Source organism: Haemaphysalis longicornis, unplaced genomic scaffold, assembly GCF_048455015.1.
Source record: "Haemaphysalis longicornis isolate Haplotype H1 unplaced genomic scaffold, Haemaphysalis longicornis Haplotype H1 scaffold_11, whole genome shotgun sequence".
NCBI classification, from domain to species: domain Eukaryota; kingdom Metazoa; phylum Arthropoda; class Arachnida; order Ixodida; family Ixodidae; genus Haemaphysalis; species Haemaphysalis longicornis.
Genome location: NW_027526214.1, coordinates 29,211,711 through 29,239,454, shown reverse-complemented (window position 1 = coordinate 29,239,454; position 27,744 = coordinate 29,211,711). Strand labels below are relative to the sequence as shown.

The window sequence follows — 27,744 nt, the reverse complement described above, 5'->3', positions numbered from 1 at the left end:
TGCCCAGAGTGGGGACCGAACCCACGCCTTTCGATTAGATCTCGAATGCCTTACCAATTCGGCTATCTGGGCGACTGTGTTCCGCTTCACTTTCTGGGGTATTTTTATATACTCCAACTGTATCTGACGCTTGAGGGTGGTAGCCAGCGCCACTCAGACTACACGGGGAGAAGGGGACCTTCTTTTCAACCCCCGGGGCGTGACGCGAACGTCTACAGCCTGTCATAAGCTGGTAACTGGCGGGAAACCCTCTTATGCTACCTTGGCATCAAGGCTGCCAGAACCGAGGCCCTCGCTAAGCTTTCGCATGATAATAGGGTTTGTAAATGAGGGGCTCGTTAGAAATACAGGAAGAAATGCCGGCAGTCTACAACGCCAAAAAAGGCATAGGGGAATGGTTAGAATATTTTTTTACCGTTAGTGACGTTACATTATTATTTATTATTATTAATTACGTGAGAAAGAAAGAAAGAAAAACACGCGCCCAGAGTGGGGACCGAACCCACGCCTTTCGATTAGATCTCGAATGCCTTACCAATTCAGCTATCTGGGCGACTGTGTTCCGCTTCACTTTCTGGGGTATTTTTATATACTACAACTGTATCTGACGCTTGAGGGTGGTAGCCAGCGCCACTCAGACAACACGGGGAGAAGGGGACCTTCTTTTCAACCCCCGGGGCGTGACGCGAACGTCTACAGCCTGTCATAAGCGGGTAACTGGCGGGAAACCCTCTTGTGCTACCTTGGCATCAAGGCTGCCAGAACCGAGGCCCTCGCTAAGCTTTCGCATGATATTAGGGTTTGTAAATGAGGGGCTCGTTAGAAATACAGGAAGAAATGCCGGCAGTCTACAAGGCCAAAGAAGGCATAGGGGAATGGTTAGAATATTTTTTTACCGTTAGTGACGTTACATTATTATTTATTATTATAAATTACGTGAGAAAGAAAGAAAGAAAAACACGCACCCAGAGTGGGGACCAAACCCACGCCTTTCGATTAGATCTCGAATGCCTTACCAATTCGGCTATCTGGGCGACTGTGTTCCGCTTCACTTTCTGGGGTATTTTTATATACTACAACTGTATCTGACGCTTGAGGGTGGTTGCCAGCGCCACTCAGACTACACGGGGAGAAGGGGACCTTCTTTTCAACCCCCGGGGCGTGACTCGAACATCTACAGCCTGTCATAAGCGGGTAACTGGCGGGAAACCCTCTTATGCAACCTTGGCATCAAGGCTGCCAGAACCGAGGCCCTCGCTAAGCTTTCGCATGATAATAGGGTTTGTAAATGAGGGGCTCGTTAGAAATACAGGAAGAAATGCCGGCAGTCTACAACGCCAAAGAAGGCATAGGGGAATGGTTAGAATATTTTTTAACATTATTGACGTTACATTATTATTTATTATTATTAATTACGTGAGAAAGAAAGAAAGAAAAACACGCGCCCAGAGTGGGGACCGAACCCACGCCTTTCGATTAGATCTCGAATGCCTTACCAATTCGGCTATCTGGGCGACTGTGTTCCGCTTCACTTTCTGGGGTATTTTTATATACTACAACTGTATATGACGCTTGAGGGTGGTAGCCAGCGCCCCTCAGACTACACGGGGAGAAGGGGACCTTCTTTTCAACCCCCGGGGCGTGACGCGAATGTCTACAGCCTGTCATAAGCGGGTAACTGGCGGGAAACCCTCTTATGCTACCTTGGCATCAAGGCTGCCAGAACCGAGGCCCTCGCTAAGCTTTGGCATGATAATAGGGTTTGTAAATGAGGGGCTCGTTAGAAATACAGGAAGAAATGCCGGCAGTCTACAACGCCGAAGAAGGCATAGGGGAATGGTTAGAATATTTTTTTACCGTTAGTGACGTTACATTATTATTTATTATTATTAATTACGTGAGAAAGAAAGAAAGAAAAACAGGTGCCCAGAGTGGGGACCGAACCCACGCCTTTCGATTAGATCTCGAATGCCTTACCAATTCGGCTATCTGGGCGACTGTGTTCCGCTTCACTTTCTGGGGTATTTTTATATACTACAACTGTATCTGACGCTTGAGGGTGGTAGCCAGCGCCACTCAAACTACACGGGGAGAAGGGGACCTTCTTTTCAACCCCCGGGGCGTGACGCGAACGTCTACAGCCTGTCATAAGCGGGTAACTGGCGGGAAACCCTCTTATGCTACCTTGGCATCAAGGGTGCCAGAACCGAGGCCCTCGCTAAGCTTTCGCATGATAATAGGGTTTGTAAAGGAGGGGCTCGTTAGAAATACAGGAAGAAATGCCGGCAGTCTACAACGCCAAAGAAGGCATAGGGGAATGGTTAGAATATTTTTTAATGTTAGTGACGTTACATTATTATTTATTAATATTATTACGTGAGAAAGAAAGAAAGAAAAACACGCGCCCAGAGTGGGGACTGAACCCACGCCTTTCGATTAGATCTCGAATGCCTTACCAATTCGGCTATCTGGGCGAGTGTGTGCCGCTTCACTTTCTGGGGTATTTTTATTTACTAGAACTGAATCTGACGCTTGAGGGTGGTAGCAAGCGCCCCTCATACTACACGGGGAGAAGGGGACCTTCTTTTCAACCCCCGGGGCGTGACGCGAACGTCTACAGCCTGTCATAAGCGGGTAACTGGCGGGAAAACCTCTTATGCTACCTTGGCATCAAGGCTGCCAGAACCGAGGCCCTCGCTAAGCTTTCGCATGATAATAGGGTTTGTAAATGAGGGGCTCGTTAGAAATACAGGAAGAAATGCCGGCAGTCTACAACGCCGAAGAAGGCATAGGGGAATGGTTAGAATATTTTTTTACTGTTAGTGACGTTACATTATTATTTATTATTATTACGTGAGAAAGAAAGAAAGAAAAACACGCGCCCAGAGTGGGGACCGAACCCACGCGTTTCGATTAGATCTCGAATGCCTTACCAATTCGGCTATCTGGGCGACTGTGTTCTGCTTCACTTTCTGGGGTATTTTTATATACTACAACTGTATCTGACGCTTGAGGGTGGTAGCCAGCGCCACTCGGACTACACGGGGAAAAGGGGACCTTCTTTTTAACCCCCGGGCCGTGACGCGAACGTCTACAGCCTGTCATAAGCGGGTAACTGGCGGGAAACCCTCTTATGCTACCTTGTCATCAAGGCTGGCAGAACTGAGGCCCTCGCTAAGCTTTCACATGATAATAGGGTTTGTAAATGAGGGGCTCGTTAGAAATAGAGGAAGAAATGCCGGCAGTCTACAACGCCAAAGAAGGCATAGGGGAATGGTTAGAATATTTTTTTACCGTTAGTGACGTTACATTATTATTTATTATTATTAATTGCGTGAGAAAGAAAGAAAGAAAAACACGCGCCCAGTGTTGGGACCGAACCCACGCCTTTCGATTAGATCTCGAATGCCTTACCAATTCGGCTATCTGGGCGACTGTGTTCCGCTTCACTTTCTGGGGAATTTTTATATACAACAACTGTATCTGACGCTTGAGGGTGGTAGCCAGCGCCACTCAGACTACACGGGGAGAAGGGGACCTTCTTTTCAACCCCCGGGGCGTGACGCGAACGTCTACAGCCTGTCATAAGCGGGTAACTGGCGGGAAACCCTCTTGTGCTACCTTGGCATCAAGGCTGCCAGAACCGAGGCCCTCGCTAAGCTTTCGCATGATAATAGGGTTTGTAAACGAGGGGCTCGTTAGAAATACAGGAAGAAATGCCGACAGTCTACAACGCCAAAGAAGGCATAGGGGAATGGTTAGAATATTTTTTTACCGTCAGTGACGTTACAGTATTATTTATTATTATTAATTACGTGAGAAAGAAAAATAGAAAAACAGGCGCCATGAGTGGGGACCGAACCCACGCCTTTCGATTAAATCTCGAATGCTTACCAATTCGGCTATCTGGGCGACTGTGTTCCGCTTCACTTTCTGGGGTATTTTTATATACTACAACTGTATCTGACGCTTGAGGGTTGTAGCCAGCGCCCCTCAGACTACACGGGGAGAAGGGGACCTTCTTTTCAACCCACGGGGCGTGCCGCGAACGTCTACAGCCTGTCATAAGCGGGTAACTGGCGGGAAACCCTCTTATGCTACCTTGGCATCAAGGCTGCCTGAACCGAGGCCCTCGCTAAGCTTTCGCATGATAATAGGGTTCGTAAATGAGGGGCTCGTTAGAAATACAGGAAGAAATGCCGGCAGTCTACAACGCCAAAGAAGCATAGGGGAATGGGTAGAATATTTTTTTACCGTTAGTGACGTTACATTATTATTTATTATTATTAATTACGTGAGAAAGAAAGAAAGAAAAACACGCGCCCAGAGTGGGTACCGAACCCACGCCTTTCGATTAAATCTCGAATGCCTTACCAATTCGGCTATGTGGGCGACTGTGTTCCGCTTCACTTTCTGGGGTATTTTTATATACTACAACTGTATCTGACGCTTGAGGGTGGTAGCCAGCGCCACTCAGACTACACGGGGAGAAGGGGAACTTCTTTTCAACCCCCGGGACGTGACGCGAACGTCTACAGCCTGTCATAAGCGGGTAACTGGCGGGAAACCCTCTTATGCTACCTTGGCATCAAGGCTGCCAGAACCGAGGCCCTCGCTAAGCTTTCGCATGATAATAGGGTTTGTAAATGAGGGGCTCGTTAGAAATACAGGAAGAAATGCCGGCAGTCTACAACGCCAAAGAAGGCATAGGGGAATGGTTAGAATATTTTTTAACGTTAGTGACGTTACATTATTATTTATTATTATTAATTACGTGAGAAAGAAAGAAAGAAAAACACGCGCCCAGAGTGGGGACCGAACCCACGCCTTTCGATTAGATCTCGAATGCCTTACCAATTCGGCTATCTGGGCGACTGTGTTCCGCTTCACTTTCTGGGGTATTTTTATATACTACAACTGTATATGACGCTTGAGGGTGGTAGCCAGCGCCCCTCAGACTGCACGGGGAGAAGGGGACCTTCTTTTCAACCCCCGGGGCGTGACGCGAACGTCTACAGCCTGTCATAAGCGGGTAACTGGCGGGAAACCCTCTTATGCTACCTTGGCATCAAGGCTGCCAGAACCGAGGCCCTCGCTAAGCTTTCGCATGATAATAGGGTTTGTAAATTAGGGGCTCGTTAGAAATACAGGAAGAAATGCCGGCAGTCTACAACGCCGAAGAAGGCATAGGGGAATGGTTAGAATATTTTTTTACCGTTAGTGACGTTACATTATTATTTATTATTATTAATTACGTGAGAAAGAAAGAAAAACAGGTGCCCAGAGTGGGGACCGAACCCACGCCTTTCGATTAGGTCTCGAATGCCTTACCAATTCGGCTATCTGGGCGACTGTGTTCCGCTTCACTTTCTGGGGTATTTTTATATACTACAACTGTATCTGACGCTTGAGGTTGGTAGCCAGCGCCACTCAGACTACACGGGGAGAAGGGGACCTTCTTTTCAACCCCCGGGGCGTGACGCGAACGTCTACAGCCTGTCATAAGCTGGTAACTGGCGGGAAACCCTCTTATGCTACCTTGGCATCAAGGCTGCCAGAACCGAGGCCCTCGCTAAGCTTTCGCATGATAATAGGGTTTGTAAATGAGGGGCTCGTTAGAAATACAGGAAGAAATGCCGGCAGTCTACAATGCCGAAAAAGGCATAGGGGAATGGCTAGAATATTTTTTTACCGTTAGTGACGTTACATTATTATTTATTATTATTAATTACGTGAGAAAGAAAGAAAGAAAAACACGCGCCCAGAGTGGGGACCGAACCCACGCCTTTCGATTAAATCTCGAATGCCTTACCAATTCAGCTATCTGGGCGACTGTGTTCCGCTTCACTTTCTGGGGTATTTTTAATAACTACAACTGTATCTGACGCTTGAGGGTGGTAGCCAGCGCCACTCAGACAACACGGGGAGAAGGGGACCTTCTTTTCAACCCCCGGGGCGTGACGCGAACGTCTACAGCCTGTCATAAGCGGGTAACTGGCGGGAAACCCTCTTGTGCTACCTTGGCATCAAGGCTGCCAGAACCGAGGCCCTCGCTAAGCTTTCGCATGATATTAGGGTTTGTAAATGAGGGGCTCGTTAGAAATACAGGAAGAAATGCCGGCAGTCTACAAGGCAAAAGAAGGCATAGGGGAATGGTTAGAATATTTTTTTACCGTTAGTGACGTTACATTATTATTTATTATTATTAATTACGTGAGAAAGAAAGAAAGAAAAACACGCACCCAGAGTGGGGACCAAACCCACGCCTTTCGATTAGATCTCGAATGCCTTACCAATTCGGCTATCTGGGCGACTGTGTTCCGCTTCACTTTCTGGGGTATTTTTATATACTACAACTGTATCTGACGCTTGAGGGTGGTTGCCAGCGCCACTCAGACTACACGGGGAGAAGGGGACCTTCTTTTCAACCCCCGGGGCGTGACTCGAACATCTACAGCCTGTCATAAGCGGGTAACTGGCGGGAAACCCTCTTATGCAACCTTGGCATCAAGGCTGCCAGAACCGAGGCCCTCGCTAAGCTTTCGCATGATAATAGGGTTTGTAAATGAGGGGCTCGTTAGAAATACAGGAAGAAATGCCGGCAGTCTACAACGCCAAAGAAGGCATAGGGGAATGGTTAGAATATTTTTTAACATTATTGACGTTACATTATTATTTATTATTATTAATTACGTGAGAAAGAAAGAAAGAAAAACACGCGCCCAGAGTGGGGACCGAACCCACGCCTTTCGATTAGATCTCGAATGCCTTACCAATTCGGCTATCTGGGCAACTGTGTTCCGCTTCACTTTCTGGGGTATTTTTATATACTACAACTGTATCTGACGCTTGAGGGTGGTTGCCAGCGCCACTCAGACTACACGGGGAGAAGGGGACCTTCTTTTCAACCCCCGGGGCGTGACTCGAACATCTACAGCCTGTCATAAGCGGGTAACTGGCGGGAAACCCTCTTATGCAACCTTGGCATCAAGGCTGCCAGAACCGAGGCCCTCTCTAAGCTTTCGCATGATAATAGGGTTTGTAAATGAGGGGCTCGTTAGAAATACAGGAAGAAATGCCGGCAGTCTACAACGCCGAAGAAGGCATAGGGGAATGGTTAGAATATTTTTTTACCGTTAGTGACGTTACATTATTATTTATTATTATTAATTACGTGAGAAAGAAAGAAAGAAAAACAGGTGCCCAGAGTAAGGACCGAACCCACGCCTTTCGATTAGATCTCGAATGCTTTACCAATTCGGCTATCTGGGCGACTGTGTTCCGCTTCACTTTCTGGGGTATTTTTATATACTACAACTGTATCTGACGCTTGAGGGTGGTAGCCAGCGCCACTCAAACTACACGGGGAGAAGGGGACCTTCTTTTCAACCCCCGGGGCGTGACGCGAACGTCTACAGCCTGTCATAAGCGGGTAACTGGCGGGAAACCCTCTTATGCTACCTTGGCATCAAGGGTGCCAGAACCGAGGCCCTCGCTAAGCTTTCGCATGATAATAGGGTTTGTAAAGGAGGGGCTCGTTAGAAATACAGGAAGAAATGCCGGCAGTCTACAACGCCAAAGAAGGCATAGGGGAATGGTTAGAATATTTTTTAATGTTAGTGACGTTACATTATTATTTATTAATATTATTACGTGAGAAAGAAAGAAAGAAAAACACGCGCCCAGAGTGGGGACCGAACCCACGCCTTTCGATTAGATCTCGAATGCCTTACCAATTCGGCTATCTGGGCGAGTGTGTGCCGCTTCACTTTCTGGGGTATTTTTATTTACTAGAACTGTATCTGACGCTTGAGGGTGGTAGCAAGCGCCCCTCAGACTACACGGGGAGAAGGGGACCTTCTTTTCAACCCCCGGGGCGTGACGCGAACGTCTACAGCCTGTCATAAGCGGGTAACTGGCGGGAAACCCTCTTATGCTACCTTGGCATCAAGGCTGCCAGAACCAAAGCCCTCGCTAAGCTTTCGCATGATAATAGGATTTGTAAATGAGGGGCTCGTTAGAAATACAGGAAGAAATGCCGGCAGTCTACAACGCCGAAGAAGGCATAGGGGAATGGTTAGAATATTTTTTTACTGTTAGTGATGTTACAATATTATTTATTATTATTAATTACGTGAGAAAGAAAGAAAGAAAAACACGCGCCCAGAGTGGGGACCGAACCCACGCCTTTCGATTAGATCTCGAATGCCTTACCACTTTGGCTATCTGGGCGACTGTGTTCGCTTCACTTTCTGGGGTATTTTTATATACTACAACTGTATCTGACGCTTGAGGGTGGTAGCCAGCGCCACTCAGACTACACGGGGAGAAGGGGACCTGCTTTTCAACCCACGGGGTGTGACGCGAACGTCTACAGCCTGGCATAAGCGGGTAACTGGCGGGAAACCCTCTTATGCTACCTTGGCATCAAGGCTGCCAGAACCGAGGCCCTCGCTAAGCTTTCGCATGATAATAGGGTTTGTAAATGAGGGGCTTGTTAGAAATACAGGAAGAAATGCCGGCAGTCTACAACGCCAAAGAAGGCATAGGGGAATGGTTAGAATATTTTTTTACGGTTAGTGACGTTACATTATTATTTATTATTATTAATTACGTGAGAAAGAAAGAAAAACACGCGCCAAGAGTTGGGACCGAACCCACGCCTTTCGATTAGATCTCGAATGCCTTACCAATTCGGCTATCTGGGCGACTGTGTTCCGCTTCACTTTCTGGGGTATTTTTATATACTACAACTGTATCTGACGCTTGAGGGTGGTTGCCAGCGCCACTCAGACTACACGGGGAGAAGGGGACCTTCTTTTCAACCCCCGGGGCGTGACTCGAACATCTACAGCCTGTCATAAGCGGGTAACTGGCGGGAAACCCTCTTATGCAACCTTGGCATCAAGGCTGCCAGAACCGAGGCCCTCGCTAAGCTTTCGCATGATAATAGGGTTTGTAAATGAGGGGCTCGTTAGAAATACAGGAAGAAATGCCGGCAGTCTACAACGCCAAAGAAGGCATAGGGGAATGGTTAGAATATTTTTTAACATTATTGACGTTACATTATTATTTATTATTATTAATTACGTGAGAAAGAAAGAAAGAAAAACACGCGCCCAGAGTGGGGACCGAACCCACGCCTTTCGATTAGATCTCGAATGCCTTACCAATTCGGCTATCTGGGCAACTGTGTTCCGCTTCACTTTCTGGGGTATTTTTATATACTACAACTGTATCTGACGCTTGAGGGTGGTTGCCAGCGCCACTCAGACTACACGGGGAGAAGGGGACCTTCTTTTCAACCCCCGGGGCGTGACTCGAACATCTACAGCCTGTCATAAGCGGGTAACTGGTGGGAAACCCTCTTATGCAACCTTGGCATCAAGGCTGCCAGAACCGAGGCCCTCGCTAAGCTTTCGCATGATAATAGGGTTTGTAAATGAGGGGCTCGTTAGAAATACAGGAAGAAATGCCGGCAGTCTACAACGCCGAAGAAGGCATAGGGGAATGGTTAGAATATTTTTTTACCGTTAGTGACGTTACAATATTATTTATTATTATTAATTACGTGAGAAAGAAAGAAAGAAAAACAGGTGCCCAGAGTAAGGACCGAACCCACGCCTTTCGATTAGATCTCGAATGCCTTACCAATTCGGCTATCTGGGCGACTGTGTTCCGCTTCACTTTCTGGGGTATTTTTATATACTACAACTGTATCTGACGCTTGAGGGTGGTAGCCAGCGCCACTCAAACTACACGGGGAGAAGGGGACCTTCTTTTCAACCCCCGGGGCGTGACGCGAACGTCTACAGCCTGTCATAAGCGGGTAACTGGCGGGAAACCCTCTTATGCTACCTTGGCATCAAGGGTGCCAGAACCGAGGCCCTCGCTAAGCTTTCGCATGATAATAGGGTTTGTAAAGGAGGGGCTCGTTAGAAATACAGGAAGAAATGCCGGCAGTCTACAACGCCAAAGAAGGCATAGGGGAATGGTTAGAATATTTTTTATGTTAGTGACGTTACATTATTATTTATTAATATTATTACGTGAGAAAGAAAGAAAGAAAAACACGCGCCCAGAGTGGGGACCGAACCCACGCCTTTCGATTAGATCTCGAATGCCTTACCAATTCGGCTATCTGGGCGAGTGTGTGCCGCTTCACTTTCTGGGGTATTTTTATTTACTAGAACTGTATCTGACGCTTGAGGGTGGTAGCAAGCGCCCCTCAGACTACACGGGGAGAAGGGGACCTTCTTTTCAACCCCCGGGGCGTGACGCGAACGTCTACAGCCTGTCATAAGCGGGTAACTGGCGGGAAACCCTCTTATGCTACCTTGGCATCAAGGCTGCCAGAACCGAGGCCCTCGCTAAGCTTTCGCATGATAATAGGATTTGTAAATGAGGGGCTCGTTAGAAATACAGGAAGAAATGCCGGCAGTCTACAACGCCGAAGAAGGCATAGGGGAATGGTTAGAATATTTTTTTACTGTTAGTGATGTTACAATATTATTTATTATTATTAATTACGTGAGAAAGAAAGAAAGAAAAACACGCGCCCAGAGTGGGGACCGAACCCACGCCTTTCGATTAGATCTCGAATGCCTTACCACTTTGGCTATCTGGGCGACTGTGTTCGCTTCACTTTCTGGGGTATTTTTATATACTACAACTGTATCTGACGCTTCAGGGTGGTAGCCAGCGCCCCTCAGACTACACGGGGAGAAGGGGACCTTCTTTTCAACCCCCGGGGCGTGACGCGAACGTCTACAGCCTGTCATAAGCGGGTAACTGGCGGGAAACCCTCTTATGCAACCTTGGCATCAAGGCTGCCAGAACCGAGGCCCTCGCTAAGCTTTCGCATGATAATAGGGTTTGTAAATGAGGGGCTCGTTAGAAATACAGGAAGAAATGCCGGCAGTCTACAACGCCAAAGAAGGCATAGGGGAATGGTTAGAATATTTTTTAACATTAGTGACGTTACATTATTATTAATTACGTGAGAAAGAAAGAAAGAAAAACACGCGCCCAGAGTGGGGACCGAACCCACGCCTTTCGATTAGATCTCGAATGCCTTACCAATTCGGCTATCTGGGCGAGTGTGTGCCGCTTCACTTTCTGGGGTATTTTTATTTACTAGAACTGTATCTGACGCTTGAGGGTGGTAGCAAGCGCCCCTCAGACTACACGGGGAGAAGGGGACCTTCTTTTCAACCCCCGGGGCGTGACGCGAACGTCTACAGCCTGTCATAAGCGGGTAACTGGCGGGAAACCCTCTTATGCTACCTTGGCATCAAGGCTGCCAGAACCAAAGCCCTCGCTAAGCTTTCGCATGATAATAGGATTTGTAAATGAGGGGCTCGTTAGAAATACAGGAAGAAATGCCGGCAGTCTACAACGCCGAAGAAGGCATAGGGGAATGGTTAGAATATTTTTTTACTGTTAGTGATGTTACAATATTATTTATTATTATTAATTACGTGAGAAAGAAAGAAAGAAAAACACGCGCCCAGAGTGGGGACCGAACCCACGCCTTTCGATTAGATCTCGAATGCCTTACCACTTTGGCTATCTGGGCGACTGTGTTCGCTTCACTTTCTGGGGTATTTTTATATACTACAACTGTATCTGACGCTTGAGGGTGGTAGCCAGCGCCACTCAGACTACACGGGGAGAAGGGGACCTGCTTTTCAACCCACGGGGTGTGACGCGAACGTCTACAGCCTGGCATAAGCGGGTAACTGGCGGGAAACCCTCTTATGCTACCTTGGCATCAAGGCTGCCAGAACCGAGGCCCTCGCTAAGCTTTCGCATGATAATAGGGTTTGTAAATGAGGGGCTTGTTAGAAATACAGGAAGAAATGCCGGCAGTCTACAACGCCAAAGAAGGCATAGGGGAATGGTTAGAATATTTTTTTACGGTTAGTGACGTTACATTATTATTTATTATTATTAATTACGTGAGAAAGAAAGAAAAACACGCGCCAAGAGTTGGGACCGAACCCACGCCTTTCGATTAGATCTCGAATGCCTTACCAATTCGGCTATCTGGGCGACTGTGTTCCGCTTCACTTTCTGGGGTATTTTTATATACTACAACTGTATCTGACGCTTGAGGGTGGTTGCCAGCGCCACTCAGACTACACGGGGAGAAGGGGACCTTCTTTTCAACCCCCGGGGCGTGACTCGAACATCTACAGCCTGTCATAAGCGGGTAACTGGCGGGAAACCCTCTTATGCAACCTTGGCATCAAGGCTGCCAGAACCGAGGCCCTCGCTAAGCTTTCGCATGATAATAGGGTTTGTAAATGAGGGGCTCGTTAGAAATACAGGAAGAAATGCCGGCAGTCTACAACGCCAAAGAAGGCATAGGGGAATGGTTAGAATATTTTTTAACATTATTGACGTTACATTATTATTTATTATTATTAATTACGTGAGAAAGAAAGAAAGAAAAACACGCGCCCAGAGTGGGGACCGAACCCACGCCTTTCGATTAGATCTCGAATGCCTTACCAATTCGGCTATCTGGGCAACTGTGTTCCGCTTCACTTTCTGGGGTATTTTTATATACTACAACTGTATCTGACGCTTGAGGGTGGTTGCCAGCGCCACTCAGACTACACGGGGAGAAGGGGACCTTCTTTTCAACCCCCGGGGCGTGACTCGAACATCTACAGCCTGTCATAAGCGGGTAACTGGCGGGAAACCCTCTTATGCAACCTTGGCATCAAGGCTGCCAGAACCGAGGCCCTCGCTAAGCTTTCGCATGATAATAGGGTTTGTAAATGAGGGGCTCGTTAGAAATACAGGAAGAAATGCCGGCAGTCTACAACGCCGAAGAAGGCATAGGGGAATGGTTAGAATATTTTTTTACCGTTAGTGACGTTACAATATTATTTATTATTATTAATTACGTGAGAAAGAAAGAAAGAAAAACAGGTGCCCAGAGTAAGGACCGAACCCACGCCTTTCGATTAGATCTCGAATGCCTTACCAATTCGGCTATCTGGGCGACTGTGTTCCGCTTCACTTTCTGGGGTATTTTTATATACTACAACTGTATCTGACGCTTGAGGGTGGTAGCCAGCGCCACTCAAACTACACGGGGAGAAGGGGACCTTCTTTTCAACCCCCGGGGCGTGACGCGAACGTCTACAGCCTGTCATAAGCGGGTAACTGGCGGGAAACCCTCTTATGCTACCTTGGCATCAAGGGTGCCAGAACCGAGGCCCTCGCTAAGCTTTCGCATGATAATAGGGTTTGTAAAGGAGGGGCTCGTTAGAAATACAGGAAGAAATGCCGGCAGTCTACAACGCCAAAGAAGGCATAGGGGAATGGTTAGAATATTTTTTATGTTAGTGACGTTACATTATTATTTATTAATATTATTACGTGAGAAAGAAAGAAAGAAAAACACGCGCCCAGAGTGGGGACCGAACCCACGCCTTTCGATTAGATCTCGAATGCCTTACCAATTCGGCTATCTGGGCGAGTGTGTGCCGCTTCACTTTCTGGGGTATTTTTATTTACTAGAACTGTATCTGACGCTTGAGGGTGGTAGCAAGCGCCCCTCAGACTACACGGGGAGAAGGGGACCTTCTTTTCAACCCCCGGGGCGTGACGCGAACGTCTACAGCCTGTCATAAGCGGGTAACTGGCGGGAAACCCTCTTATGCTACCTTGGCATCAAGGCTGCCAGAACCGAGGCCCTCGCTAAGCTTTCGCATGATAATAGGATTTGTAAATGAGGGGCTCGTTAGAAATACAGGAAGAAATGCCGGCAGTCTACAACGCCGAAGAAGGCATAGGGGAATGGTTAGAATATTTTTTTACTGTTAGTGATGTTACAATATTATTTATTATTATTAATTACGTGAGAAAGAAAGAAAGAAAAACACGCGCCCAGAGTGGGGACCGAACCCACGCCTTTCGATTAGATCTCGAATGCCTTACCACTTTGGCTATCTGGGCGACTGTGTTCGCTTCACTTTCTGGGGTATTTTTATATACTACAACTGTATCTGACGCTTCAGGGTGGTAGCCAGCGCCCCTCAGACTACACGGGGAGAAGGGGACCTTCTTTTCAACCCCCGGGGCGTGACGCGAACGTCTACAGCCTGTCATAAGCGGGTAACTGGCGGGAAACCCTCTTATGCAACCTTGGCATCAAGGCTGCCAGAACCGAGGCCCTCGCTAAGCTTTCGCATGATAATAGGGTTTGTAAATGAGGGGCTCGTTAGAAATACAGGAAGAAATGCCGGCAGTCTACAACGCCAAAGAAGGCATAGGGGAATGGTTAGAATATTTTTTAACATTAGTGACGTTACATTATTATTAATTACGTGAGAAAGAAAGAAAGAAAAACACGCGCCCAGAGTGGGGACCGAACCCACGCCTTTCGATTAGATCTCGAATGCCTTACCAATTCGGCTATCTGGGCGAGTGTGTGCCGCTTCACTTTCTGGGGTATTTTTATTTACTAGAACTGAATCTGACGCTTGAGGGTGGTAGCAAGCGCCCCTCATACTACACGGGGAGAAGGGGACCTTCTTTTCAACCCCCGGGGCGTGACGCGAACGTCTACAGCCTGTCATAAGCGGGTAACTGGCGGGAAACCCTCTTATGCTACCTTGGCATCAAGGGTGCCAGAACCGAGGCCCTCGCTAAGCTTTCGCATGATAATAGGGTTTGTAAAGGAGGGGCTCGTTAGAAATACAGGAAGAAATGCCGGCAGTCTACAACGCCAAAGAAGGCATAGGGGAATGGTTAGAATATTTTTTAATGTTAGTGACGTTACATTATTATTTATTAATATTATTACGTGAGAAAGAAAGAAAGAAAAACACGCGCCCAGAGTGGGGACCGAACCCACGCCTTTCGATTAGATCTCGAATGCCTTACCAATTCGGCTATCTGGGCGAGTGTGTGCCGCTTCACTTTCTGGGGTATTTTTATTTACTAGAACTGAATCTGACGCTTGAGGGTGGTAGCAAGCGCCCCTCATACTACACGGGGAGAAGGGGACCTTCTTTTCAACCCCCGGGGCGTGACGCGAACGTCTACAGCCTGTCATAAGCGGGTAACTGGCGGGAAACCCTCTTATGCTACCTTGGCATCAAGGCTGCCAGAACCGAGGCCCTCGCTAAGCTTTCGCATGATAATAGGGTTTGTAAATGAGGGGCTCGTTAGAAATACAGGAAGAAATGCCGGCAGTCTACAACGCCGAAGAAGGCATAGGGGAATGGTTAGAATATTTTTTTACTGTTAGTGACGTTACATTATTATTTATTATTATTAATTACGTGAGAAAGAAAGAAAGAAAAACACGCGCCCAGAGTGGGGACCGAACCCACGCGTTTCGATTAGATCTCGAATGCCTTACCAATTCAGCTATCTGGGCGACTGTGTTCTGCTTCACTTTCTGGGGTATTTTTATATACTACAACTGTATCTGACGCTTGAGGGTGGTAGCCAGCGCCACTCGGACTACACGGGGAAAAGGGGACCTTCTTTTTAACCCCCGGGGCGTGACGCGAACGTCTACAGCCTGTCATAAGCGGGTAACTGGCGGGAAACCCTCTTATGCAACCTTGGCATCAAGGCTGGCTGAACTGAGGCCCTCGCTAAGCTTTCACATGATAATAGGGTTTGTAAATGAGGGGCTCGTTAGAAATAGAGGAAGAAATGCCGGCAGTCTACAACGCCAAAGAAGGCATAGGGGAATGGTTAGAATATTTTTTTACCGTTAGTGACGTTACATTATTATTTATTGTTATTAATTACGTGAGAAAGAAAGAAAGAAAAACACGCGCCCAGAGTGGGGACCGAACCCACGCCTTTCGATTAGATCTCGAATGCCTTACCACTTTGGCTATCTGGGCGACTGTGTTCGCTTCACTTTCTGGGGTATTTTTATATACTACAACTGTATCTGACGCTTGAGGGTGGTAGCCAGCGCCACTCAGACTACACGGGGAGAAGGGGACCTGCTTTTCAACCCACGGGGTGTGACGCGAACGTCTACAGCCTGGCATAAGCGGGTAACTGGCGGGAAACCCTCTTATGCTACCTTGGCATCAAGGCTGCCAGAACCGAGGCCCTCGCTAAGCTTTCGCATGATAATAGGGTTTGTAAATGAGGGGCTCGTTAGAAATACAGGAAGAAATGCCGGCAGTCTACAACGCCAAAGAAGGCATAGGGGAATGGTTAGAATATTTTTTTACGGTTAGTGACGTTACATTATTATTTATTATTATTAATTACGTGAGAAAGAAAGAAAAACACGCGCCAAGAGTTGGGACCGAACCCACGCCTTTCGATTAGATCTCGAATGCCTTACCAATTCGGCTATCTGGGCGACTGTGTTCCGCTTCACTTTCTGGGGTATTTTTATATACTACAACTGTATCTGACGCTTGAGGGTGGTAGCCAGCGCCCCTCAGACTACACGGGGAGAAGGGGACCTTCTTTTCAACCCCCGGGGCGTGACGCGAACGTCTACAGCCTGTCATAAGCGGGTAACTGGCGGGAAACCCTCATATGCTACCTTGGCATCAAGGCTGCCAGAACCGAGGCCCTCGCTAAGCTTTCGCATGATAATAGGGTTTGTAAATGAGGGTCTCGTTAGAAATACAGGAAGAAATGCCGGCAGTCTACAACGCCAAAGAAGGCATAGGGGAATGGTTAGAATATTTTTTTACCGTTAGTGACGTTACATTATTATTTATTATTATTAATTGCGTGAGAAAGAAAGAAAGAAAAACACGCGCCCAGTGTTGGGACCGAACCCACGCCTTTCGATTAGATCTCGAATGCCTTACCAATTCGGCTATCTGGGCGACTGTGTTCCGCTTCACTTTCTGGGGAATTTTTATATACAACAACTGTATCTGACGCTTGAGGGTGGTAGCCAGCGCCACTCAGACTACACGGGGAGAAGGGGACCTTCTTTTCAACCCCCGGGGCGTGACGCGAACGTCTACAGCCTGTCATAAGCGGGTAACTGGCGGGAAACCCTCTTGTGCTACCTTGGCGTCAAGGCTGCCAGAACCGCGGCCCTCGCTAAGCTTTCGCAAGATAATAGGGTTTGTAAACGAGGGGCTCGTTAGAAATACAGGAAGAAATGCCGACAGTCTACAACGCCAAAGAAGGCATAGGGGAATGGTTATAATATTTTTTTACCGTCAGTGACGTTACAGTATTATTTATTATTATTAATTACGTGAGAAAGAAAAATAGAAAAACAGGCGCCCTGAGTGGGGACCGAACCCACGCCTTTCGATTAAATTTTGAATGCTTACCAATTCGGCTATCTGGGCGACTGTGTTCCGCTTCACTTTCTGGGGTATTTTTATATACTACAACTGTATCTGACGCTTGAGGGTGGTAGCCAGCGCCACTCGGACTACACGGGGAAAAGGGGACCTTCTTTTTAACCCCCGGGGCGTGACGCGAACGTCTACAGCCTGTCATAAGCGGGTAACTGGCGGGAAACCCTCTTATGCTACCTTGGCATCAATGCTGCCAAAACCGAGGCCCTCGCTAAGCTTTCACATGATAATAGGGTTTGTAAATGAGGGGCTCGTTAGAAATACAGGAAGAAATGCCGGCAGTCTACAACGCCGAAGAAGGCATAGGGAATGGTTAGAATATTTTTTTACCGTTAGTGACGTTACATTATTATTTATTATTATTAATTGCGTGAGAAAGAAAGAAAGAAAAACACGCGCCCAGTGTTGGGACCGAACCCACGCCTTTCGATTAGATCTCGAATGCCTTACCAATTCGGCTATCTGGGCGACTGTGTTCCGCTTCACTTTCTGGGGAATTTTTATATACAACAACTGTATCTGACGCTTGAGGGTGGTAGCCAGCGCCACTCAGACTACACGGGGAGAAGGGGACCTTCTTTTCAACCCCCGGGGCGTGACGCGAACGTCTACAGCCTGTCATAAGCGGGTAACTGGCGGGAAACCCTCTTGTGCTACCTTGGCATCAAGGCTGCCAGAACCGAGGCCCTCGCTAAGCTTTCGCAAGATAATGGGGTTTGTAAACGAGGGGCTCGTTAGAAATACAGGAAGAAATGCCGACAGTCTACAACGCCAAAGAAGGCATAGGGGAATGGTTAGAATATTTTTTTACCGTCAGTGACGTTACAGTATTATTTATTATTATTAATTACGTGAGAAAGAAAAATAGAAAAACAGGCGCCCTGAGTGGGGACCGAACCCACGCCTTTCGATTAGATCTCGAATGCCTTACCAATTCGGCTATCTGGGCGACTGTGTTCCGCTTCACTTTCTGGGGTATTTTTATATACTACAACTGTATCTGACGCTTGAGGGTGGTAGCCAGCGCCACTCAGACTACACGGGGAGAAGGGGACCTTCTTTTCAACCCCCGGGGCGTGACGCGAACGTCTACAGCCTGTCATAAGCGGGTAACTGGCGGGAAACCCTCTTATGCTACCTTGGCATCAAGGCTGCCAGAACCGAGGCCCTCGCTAAGCTTTCGCATGATAATAGGGTTTGTAAATGAGGGGCTCGTTAGAAATACAGGAAGAAATGCCGGCAGTCTACAACGCCAAAGAAGCATAGGGGAATGGATAGAATATTTTTTACCGTTAGTGACGTTACATTATTATTTATTATTATTAATTACGTGAGAAAGAAAGAAAGAAAAACACGCGCCCAGAGTGGGTACCGAACCCACGCCTTTCGATTAAATCTCGAATGCCTTACCAATTCGGCTATGTGGGCGACTGTGTTCCGCTTCACTTTCTGGGGTATTTTTATATACTACAACTGTATCTGACGCTTGAGGGTGGTAGCCAGCGCCACTCAGACTACACGGGGAGAAGGGGAACTTCTTTTCAACCCCCAGGGCGTGACGCGAACGTCTACAGCCTGTCATAAGCGGGTAACTGCGGGAAACCCTCTTGTGCTACCTTGGCATCAAGGCTGCCAGAACCGAGGCCCTCGCTAAGCTTTCGCAAGATAATAGGGTTTGTAAACGAGGGGCTCGTTAGAAATACAGGAAGAAATGCCGACAGTCTACAACGCCAAAGAAGGCATAGGGGAATGGTTAGAATATTTTTTTACCGTCAGTGACGTTACATTATTATTTATTGTTATTAATTACGTGAGAAAGAAAGAAAGAAAAACACGCGCCCAGAGTGGGGACCGAACCCACGCCTTTCGATTAGATCTCGAATGCCTTACCACTTTGGCTATCTGGGCGACTGTGTTCGCTTCACTTTCTGGGGCATTTTTATATACTACAACTGTATCTGACGCTTGAGGGTGGTAGCCAGCGCCACTCAGACTACACGGGGAGAAGGGGACCTGCTTTTCAACCCACGGGGTGTGACGCGAACGTCTACAGCCTGGCATAAGCGGGTAACTGGCGGGAAACCCTCTTATGCTACCTTGGCATCAAGGCTGCCAGAACCGAGGCCCTCGCTAAGCTTTCGCATGATAATAGGGTTTGTAAATGAGGGGCTCGTTAGAAATACAGGAAGAAATGCCGGCAGTCTACAACGCCAAAGAAGGCATAGGGGAATGGTTAGAATATTTTTTTACGGTTAGTGACGTTACATTATTATTTATTATTATTAATTACGTGAGAAAGAAAGAAAAACACGCGCCAAGAGTTGGGACCGAACCCACGCCTTTCGATTAGATCTCGAATGCCTTACCAATTCGGCTATCTGGGCGACTGTGTTCCGCTTCACTTTCTGGGGTATTTTTATATACTACAACTGTATCTGACGCTTGAGGGTGGTAGCCAGCGCCCCTCAGACTACACGGGGAGAAGGGGACCTTCTTTTCAACCCCCGGGGCGTGACGCGAACGTCTACAGCCTGTCATAAGCGGGTAACTGGCGGGAAACCCTCTTATGCTACCTTGGCATCAAGGCTGCCAGAACCGAGGCCCTCGCTAAGCTTTCGCATGATAATAGGGTTTGTAAATGAGGGTCTCGTTAGAAATACAGGAAGAAATGCCGGCAGTCTACAACGCCAAAGAAGGCATAGGGGAATGGTTAGAATATTTTTTTACCGTTAGTGACGTTACATTATTATTTATTATTATTAATTGCGTGAGAAAGAAAGAAAGAAAAACACGCGCCCAGTGTTGGGACCGAACCCACGCCTTTCGATTAGATCTCGAATGCCTTACCAATTCGGCTATCTGGGCGACTGTGTTCCGCTTCACTTTCTGGGGAATTTTTATATACAACAACTGTATCTGACGCTTGAGGGTGGTAGCCAGCGCCACTCAGACTACACGGGGAGAAGGGGACCTTCTTTTCAACCCCCGGGGCGTGACGCGAACGTCTACAGCCTGTCATAAGCGGGTAACTGGCGGGAAACCCTCTTGTGCTACCTTGGCATCAAGGCTGCCAGAACCGCGGCCCTCGCTAAGCTTTCGCAAGATAATAGGGTTTGTAAACGAGGGGCTCGTTAGAAATACAGGAAGAAATGCCGACAGTCTACAACGCCAAAGAAGGCATAGGGGAATGGTTATAATATTTTTTTACCGTCAGTGACGTTACAGTATTATTTATTATTATTAATTACGTGAGAAAGAAAAATAGAAAAACAGGCGCCCTGAGTGGGGACCGAACCCACGCCTTTCGATTAAATTTTGAATGCTTACCAATTCGGCTATCTGGGCGACTGTGTTCCGCTTCACTTTCTGGGGTATTTTTATATACTACAACTGTATCTGACGCTTGAGGGTGGTAGCCAGCGCCACTCGGACTACACGGGGAAAAGGGGACCTTCTTTTTAACCCCCGGGGCGTGACGCGAACGTCTACAGCCTGTCATAAGCGGGTAACTGGCGGGAAACCCTCTTATGCTACCTTGGCATCAATGCTGCCAAAACCGAGGCCCTCGCTAAGCTTTCACATGATAATAGGGTTTGTAAATGAGGGGCTCGTTAGAAATACAGGAAGAAATGCCGGCAGTCTACAACGCCGAAGAAGGCATAGGGAATGGTTAGAATATTTTTTTACCGTTAGTGACGTTACATTATTATTTATTATTATTAATTGCGTGAGAAAGAAAGAAAGAAAAACACGCGCCCAGTGTTGGGACCGAACCCACGCCTTTCGATTAGATCTCGAATGCCTTACCAATTCGGCTATCTGGGCGACTGTGTTCCGCTTCACTTTCTGGGGAATTTTTATATACAACAACTGTATCTGACGCTTGAGGGTGGTAGCCAGCGCCACTCAGACTACACGGGGAGAAGGGGACCTTCTTTTCAACCCCCGGGGCGTGACGCGAACGTCTACAGCCTGTCATAAGCGGGTAACTGGCGGGAAACCCTCTTGTGCTACCTTGGCATCAAGGCTGCCAGAACCGAGGCCCTCGCTAAGCTTTCGCAAGATAATAGGGTTTGTAAACGAGGGGCTCGTTAGAAATACAGGAAGAAATGCCGACAGTCTACAACGCCAAAGAAGGCATAGGGGAATGGTTAGAATATTTTTTTACCGTCAGTGACGTTACAGTATTATTTATTATTATTAATTACGTGAGAAAGAAAAATAGAAAAACAGGCGCCCTGAGTGGGGACCGAACCCACGCCTTTCGATTAAATCTCGAATGCTTACCAATTCGGCTATCTGGGCGACTGTGTTCCGCTTCACTTTCTGGGGTATTTTTATATACTACAACTGTATCTGACGCTTGAGGGTGGTAGCCAGCGCCCCTCAGACTACACGGGGAGAAGGGGACCTTCTTTTCAACCCACGGGGCGTGCCGCGAACGTCTACAGCCTGTCATAAGCGGGTAACTGGCGGGAAACCCTCTTATGCTACCTTGGCATCAAGGCTGCCAGAACCGAGGCCCTCGCTAAGCTTTCGCATGATAATAGGGTTTGTAAATGAGGGGCTCGTTAGAAATACAGGAAGAAATGCCGGCAGTCTACAACGCCAAAGAAGCATAGGGGAATGGATAGAATATTTTTTACCGTTAGTGACGTTACATTATTATTTATTATTATTAATTACGTGAGAAAGAAAGAAAGAAAAACACGCGCCCAGAGTGGGTACCGAACCCACGCCTTTCGATTAAATCTCGAATGCCTTACCAATTCGGCTATGTGGGCGACTGTGTTCCGCTTCACTTTCTGGGGTATTTTTATATACTACAACTGTATCTGACGCTTGAGGGTGGTAGCCAGCGCCACTCAGACTACACGGGGAGAAGGGGAACTTCTTTTCAACCCCCAGGGCGTGACGCGAACGTCTACAGCCAGTCATAAGCGGGTAACTGCGGGAAACCCTCTTATGCTACCTTGGCATCAAGGCTGCCAGAACCGAGGCCCTCGCTAAGCTTTCGCATGATAATAGGGTTTGTAAATGAGGGGCTCGTTAGAAATACAGGAAGAAATGCCGGCAGTCTACAACGCCAAAGAAGGCATAGGGGAATGGTTAGAATATTTTTTTACGGTTAGTGACGTTACATTATTATTTATTATTATTAATTACGTGAGAAAGAAAGAAAAACACGCGCCAAGAGTTGGGACCGAACCCACGCCTTTCGATTAGATCTCGAATGCCTTACCAATTCGGCTATCTGGGCGACTGTGTTCCGCTTCACTTTCTGGGGTATTTTTATATACTACAACTGTATCTGACGCTTGAGGGTGGTAGCCAGCGCCCCTCAGACTACACGGGGAGAAGGGGACCTTCTTTTCAACCCCCGGGGCGTGACGCGAACGTCTACAGCCTGTCATAAGCGGGTAACTGGCGGGAAACCCTCTTATGCTACCTTGGCATCAAGGCTGCCAGAACCGAGGCCCTCGCTAAGCTTTCGCATGATAATAGGGTTTGTAAATGAGGGTCTCGTTAGAAATACAGGAAGAAATGCCGGCAGTCTACAACGCCAAAGAAGGCATAGGGGAATGGTTAGAATATTTTTTTACCGTTAGTGACGTTACAATATTATTTATTATTATTAATTGCGTGAGAAAGAAAGAAAGAAAAACACGCGCCCAGTGTTGGGACCGAACCCACGCCTTTCGATTAGATCTCGAATGCCTTACCAATTCGGCTATCTGGACGACTGTGTTCCGCTTCACTTTCTGGGGAATTTTTATATACAACAACTGTATCTGACGCTTGAGGGTGGTAGCCAGCGCCACTCAGACTACACGGGGAGAAGGGGACCTTCTTTTCAACCCCCGGGGCGTGACGCGAACGTCTACAGCCTGTCATAAGCGGGTAACTGGCGGGAAACCCTCTTGTGCTACCTTGGCATCAAGGCTGCCAGAACCGCGGCCCTCGCTAAGCTTTCGCAAGATAATAGGTTTGTAAACGAGGGGCTCGTTAGAAATACAGGAAGTAATGCCGACAGTCTACAACGCCAAAGAAGGCATAGGGGAATGGTTATAATATTTTTTTACCGTCAGTGACGTTACAGTATTATTTATTATTATTAATTACGTGAGAAAGAAAAATAGAAAAACAGGCGCCCTGAGTGGGGACCGAACCCACGCCTTTCGATTAAATCTCGAATGCTTACCAATTCGGCTATCTGGGCGACTGTGTTCCGCTTCACTTTCTGGGGTATTTTTATATACTACAACTGTATCTGACGCTTGAGGGTGGTAGCCAGCGCCACTCGGACTACACGGGGAAAAGGGGACCTTCTTTTTAACCCCCGGGGCGTGACGCGAACGTCTACAGCCTGTCATAAGCGGGTAACTGGCGGGAAACCCTCTTATGCTACCTTGGCATCAATGCTGCCAAAACCGAGGCCCTCGCTAAGCTTTCACATGATAATAGGGTTTGTAAATGAGGGGCTCGTTAGAAATACAGGAAGAAATGCCGGCAGTCTACAACGCCGAAGAAGGCATAGGGAATGGTTAGAATATTTTTTTACCGTTAGTGACGTTACATTATTATTTATTATTATTAATTGCGTGAGAAAGAAAGAAAGAAAAACACGCGCCCAGTGTTGGGACCGAACCCACGCCTTTCGATTAGATCTCGAATGCCTTACCAATTCGGCTATCTGGGCGACTGTGTTCCGCTTCACTTTCTGGGGAATTTTTATATACAACAACTGTATCTGACGCTTGAGGGTGGTAGCCAGCGCCACTCAGACTACACGGGGAGAAGGGGACCTTCTTTTCAACCCCCGGGGCGTGACGCGAACGTCTACAGCCTGTCATAAGCGGGTAACTGGCGGGAAACCCTCTTGTGCTACCTTGGCATCAAGGCTGCCAGAACCGAGGCCCTCGCTAAGCTTTCGCAAGATAATAGGGTTTGTAAACGAGGGGCTCGTTAGAAATACAGGAAATGCCGACAGTCTACAACGCCAAAGAAGGCATAGGGGAATGGTTAGAATATTTTTTTACCGTCAGTGACGTTACAGTATTATTTATTATTATTAATTACGTGAGAAAGAAAAATAGAAAAACAGGCGCCCTGAGTGGGGACCGAACCCACGCCTTTCGATTAAATCTCGAATGCTTACCAATTCGGCTATCTGGGCGACTGTGTTCCGCTTCACTTTCTGGGGTATTTTTATATACTACAACTGTATCTGACGCTTGAGGGTGGTAGCCAGCGCCCCTCAGACTACACGGGGAGAAGGGGACCTTCTTTTCAACCCACGGGGCGTGCCGCGAACGTCTACAGCCTGTCATAAGCGGGTAACTGGCGGGAAACCCTCTTATGCTACCTTGGCATCAAGGCTGCCAGAACCGAGGCCCTCGCTAAGCTTTCGCATGATAATAGGGTTTGTAAATGAGGGGCTCGTTAGAAATACAGGAAGAAATGCCGGCAGTCTACAACGCCAAAGAAGCATAGGGGAATGGATAGAATATTTTTTACCGTTAGTGACGTTACATTATTATTTATTATTATTAATTACGTGAGAAAGAAAGAAAGAAAAACACGCGCCCAGAGTGGGTACCGAACCCACGCCTTTCGATTAAATCTCGAATGCCTTACCAATTCGGCTATGTGTGCGACTGTGTTCCGCTTCACTTTCTGGGGTATTTTTATATACTAAAACTGTATCTGACGCTTGAGGGTGGTAGCCAGCGCCACTCAGACTACACGGGGAGAAGGGAAACTTCTTTTCAACCCCCAGGGCGTGACGCGAACGTCTACAGCCTGTCATAAGCGGGTAACTGCGGGAAACCCTCTTGTGCTACCTTGGCATCAAGGCTGCCAGAACCGAGGCCCTCGCTAAGCTTTCGCAAGATAATAGGGTTTGTAAACGAGGGGCTCGTTAGAAATACAGGAAGAAATGCCGACAGTCTACAACGCCAAAGAAGGCATAGGGGAATGGTTAGAATATTTTTTACCGTCAGTGATGTTACATTATTATTTATTATTATTAATTACGTGAGAAAGAAAGAAAGAAAAACACGCGCCCAGAGTGGAGACGGAACCCACGCCTTTCGATTAAATCTCGAAAGCCTTACCAATTCGGCTATCTGGGCGACTGTGTTCCGCTTTACTTTCTGGGGTATTTTTATATACTACAACTGTATCTGACGCTTGAGGGTGGTAGCCAGCGCCACTCAGACTACACGGGGAGAAGGGGACCTTCTTTTCAACCCCCGGGGCGTGACGCGAACGTCTACAGCCTGTCATAAGCGGGTAACTGGCGGGAAACCCTCTTATGCTACCTTGGCATCAAGGCTGCCAGAACCGAGGCCCTCGCTAAGCTTTCGCATGATAATAGGGTTTGTAAATGAGGGGCTCGTTAGAAATACAGGAAGAAATGCCGGCAGTCTACAACACCAAAGAAGCATAGGGGAATGGTTAGAATATTTTTTACCGTTAGTGACGTTACATTATTATTTATTATTATTAATTACGTGAGAAAGAAAGAAAGAAAAACACGCGCCCAGAGTGGGTACCGAACCCACGCCTTTCGATTAGATTTCGAATGCCTTACCAATTAGGCTATCTGGGCGACTGTGTTCCGCTTCACTTTCTGGGGTATTTTTATACACTAAAACTGCATCTGACGCTTCAGGGTGGTAGCCAGCGCCACTCAGACTACACGGGGAGAAGGGGACCTTCTTTTCAACCCCCGGGGCGTGACGCGATCGTCTACAGCCTGTCATAAGCGGGTAACTGGCGGGATACCCTCTTATGCTACCTTGGCATCAAGGCTGCCGGAACCGCGGCCCTCGCTAAGCTTTCGCATGATAATAGGGTTTGTAAATGAGGGGCTCGTTAGAAATACGGGAAGAAATGCCGGCAGTCTGCAACGCCAAAGAAGGCATAGGTGAATGGTTAGAATATGTTTTTACTGTTAGTGACGTTACATTATTATTTATTATTATAATTGCGTGAGAAAGAAAGAAAGAAAAACACGCGCCCAGAGTGGGGACCGAACCCACGCCTTTCGATTAGATTTCGAATGCCTTACCAATTCGGCTATCTGGGCGACTGTGTTCCGCTTCACTTTCTGGGGTATTTTTATATACTACAACTGTGTCTGACGCTTGAGGGTGGCAGCCAGCGCTACTCAGACTACACGGGGAGAAGGGGACCTTCTTTTCAACCCCCGGGGCGTGACGCGAACGTCTACAGCCTGTCATAAGCGGGTAACTGGCGGGAAACCCTCTTGTGCTACCTTGGCATCAAGGCTGCCAGAACCGAGGCCCTCGCTAAGCTTTCGCATGATAATAGGGTTTGTAAATCAGGGGCTCGTTAAAAATACGGGAAGAAATGCCGGCAGTGTACAACGCCAAAGAAGGCATAGGGGAATGGTTAGAATATTTTTTTACCGTTAGTGACGTTACATTTTATTTATTATTATTACTTACGTGAGAAAGAAAGAAAGAAAAACGGCCGCCCAGAGTGGGGACCAAACCCACGCCTTTCGATTAGATCTCGAATGCCTTACCAATTCGGCTATCTGGGCGACTGTGTTCCGCTTCACTTTCTGGGGTATTTTTATATACTACAACTGTATCTGACGCTTGAGGGTGGTAGCCAGCGCCACTCAGACTACACGGGGAGAAGGGGACCTTCTTTTCAACCCCCGCGGCGTGACGCGAACGTCTACAGCCTGTCATAAGCGGGTAACTGGCGGGAAACCCTCTTATGCTACCTTGGCATCAAGGCTGCCAGAACCAAGGCCCTCGCTAAGCTTTCGCATGATAATAGGGTTTGTAAACGAGGGGCTCGTTAGAAATACAGGAAGAAATGCCGGCAGTCTACAACGCCAAAGAAGGCATAGGGGAATGGTTAGAATATTTTTTTACCGTTAGTGAAGTTAGAATATTATTTATTATTATTAATTACGTGAGAAAGAAAGAAAGAAAGAAAAACAGGCGCCCAGAGTGGGGACAGAACCCACGCCTTTCGATTAAATCTCGAATGCCTTACCAATTCGGCTATCTGGGCGACTGTGTTCCGCTTCACTTTCTGGGGTATTTTTAATTGCTACAACTGTGTCTGACGCTTGAGGGTGGCAGCCAGCGCCACTCAGACTACACGGGGAGAAGGGGACCTTCTTTTCAACCCCCGAGGCGTGACGCGAACGTCTACAGCCTGTCATAAGCGGGTAACTGGCGGGAAACCCTCTTATGCTACCTTGGCATCAAGGCTGCCAGAACCGAGGCCCTCGCTAAGCTTTCGCATGATAATAGGGTTTGTAAATGAGGGGCTCGTTAGAAATACAGGAAGAAATGCCGCCAGTCTACAACGCCAAAGAAGCATAGGGGAATGGTTAGAATATTTTTTTACCGTTAGTGAC

The 27,744-nt window shown here is 47.5% G+C and overlaps 5 non-coding genes across 5 annotated transcripts; all 5 read right to left on the bottom strand.

Annotated features, from left to right (window-relative positions):
• Trnar-ucu (transfer RNA arginine (anticodon UCU)) lies at positions 1–72 on the bottom strand. The gene has a single exon. It is a non-coding gene; the product is annotated as a tRNA-Arg (tRNA).
• Positions 73–1,923: 1,851 nt separating this feature from the next.
• Trnar-ucu (transfer RNA arginine (anticodon UCU)) lies at positions 1,924–1,995 on the bottom strand. The gene has a single exon. It is a non-coding gene; the product is annotated as a tRNA-Arg (tRNA).
• Positions 1,996–5,277: 3,282 nt separating this feature from the next.
• Trnar-ccu (transfer RNA arginine (anticodon CCU)) lies at positions 5,278–5,349 on the bottom strand. Its single transcript has one exon. It is a non-coding gene; the product is annotated as a tRNA-Arg (tRNA).
• Positions 5,350–5,758: 409 nt separating this feature from the next.
• Positions 5,759–5,830, bottom strand: Trnak-uuu (transfer RNA lysine (anticodon UUU)). Its single transcript has one exon. It is a non-coding gene; the product is annotated as a tRNA-Lys (tRNA).
• A 21,490-nt stretch (positions 5,831–27,320) lies between these two features.
• Positions 27,321–27,392, bottom strand: Trnak-uuu (transfer RNA lysine (anticodon UUU)). The gene has a single exon. It is a non-coding gene; the product is annotated as a tRNA-Lys (tRNA).
• Between the last annotated feature and the right edge of the window lie 352 nt (positions 27,393–27,744).